We start from the raw sequence: 1,759 nt of genomic DNA, 5'->3' as shown, positions 1-1,759 counted from the left end.
CAAGCAGCTCTGCTTATACCCAACTGAGAAAAACGTGATTGTTCAATCAGCGAATGCGAAGCCATTTAATTGATAAGCTCAGAGAAGTTGTTGTTGTTATTTTTGTTGACTTTTTGTTCAACATACTTCCATTAGCATGTTGAAAATATTCAAGGCCTGCAGGCTTCTGCCATTACATTCCCAATTATGCAATTATGAGCTGCTTGTGTAATTTTTGGTCACCTGCGCAGTGTGGAGGTGAACTGAGTGACAGCGTGAACATCACGAATGTCACACCCTCCCACTGAGGTTCATCGCTGACAGAGGAAAAGAGTCACAAAGGTGACAGAGCTGTCTGCAGCCTTTCCAGAGCCAGCGTTACATCTAACAGTGACAAGGACTGCAGTGTAAAGACAATTGTTTCATTTTGTAAGAAATCAGGTTGTTGTGAAACTGTTCCTTTAACATAGCTTACGGCACTTTGTGTACAGCAAACTCTCTCATACAGTATAGTGTGCAGATAAACAGGCACGATACACGTTGTGTGTTTGAGATGCTCTTTGTGATTAATCTGTGAAGTGGGTTTCAGTATGTCTGTGGCTTCAGTTCACAGTGGGTGGGACAAGGATGGGTTTAAAAAGGAGAGTTCTAACCTCTCAAAACTGCTGTGAAATCCTCCCTGAACCACCTCAGCACTTTTACTGAGCTCATTAGGAGTTAGCAGAGGTAAAGTCCAGGCTTGGTCTACTTTTTATACTCTTTCATCTTTTTCCTACTTCCTCTTCTTTCCCTCCTCCCTTCTTATCTTTACCCCATATTATTCGGAACCAGGATCAATTTTTAAAGGATTTGTTCTTTTGGATATAAAAGTGTCATTATGTGCACGCACTGGACATAATCAGAAAAGAAGCATTCACAACTGTAACCATGTCTGGAGCCAAGCCTGGAGCTGGACATGTAACGTGCCCCACTTTCCTCACATCCTGCTGCCCACTGCCTGCTGTTTCAGCCCATCCACCACCCCAGCATCCACCTGTATGCTCCTGGAGTTTTATGAGTAACATATTTGCAGGGAGTGATCCACCCGAAGACCAGGCACCGAGCTCAAACTGTATTCTGCTGCTGTGATTAATCCGTGAAATTAACTTGGCTTTGTTGCATTTGATTCTTTTTTATTTCTTTTACAAGTTGATTTCTGTTGTAATTTCTGGATAAAAGGTAAAAGTATTACAATTTTTATATGAATAAAAATAGTAAAAATGTCCTGTGTTTGGTTTTCTCAGCTGAAGCAGACCTAGATGCTGTTTGTGAAGCCTGTCTACCCTACCTGAGCTCCAGACAACCCATCAGACTGCAAGAAGCCTGTTTAAGGTAAGTCTTTATAATAATGTAATATAAGACTTAGCCCAAACTTTAGTAAATCAGTTTGTGGGCCTGATTTAAGTATCACCTCACTCATTTTATCCCTTGAGAAAGGAACTTCCAGAAATACGCAGATGTAGTCAGCGTGGTGGCTAAAACCAACAGGAGCAGTTAACTTCAGGTTGCCACACCACAGAGCTAACTAGCAATAGCTAGCAATCCCAACTTGGCAAAAGTGTTCCTAGCCAGGTAAAGAGCATAAAAAGTGAGGAATGACTGTATGATGAGTTATATGTGGCATATCATCACAGGTCAGTTGCCTTACAGGTGTGAATAGAAGTGTCTCAGGACACGTAGGGCCGTGATATCCCAATACTGTGTGTACGAATCTGAAAGGGAACTCATTTCACCTTTACAC

Source organism: Oreochromis niloticus, unplaced genomic scaffold, assembly GCF_001858045.2.
Source record: "Oreochromis niloticus isolate F11D_XX unplaced genomic scaffold, O_niloticus_UMD_NMBU tig00007136_pilon, whole genome shotgun sequence".
NCBI classification, from domain to species: Eukaryota; Metazoa; Chordata; class Actinopteri; order Cichliformes; family Cichlidae; genus Oreochromis; species Oreochromis niloticus.
Note: the sequence above shows the minus strand (reverse complement) of the source record.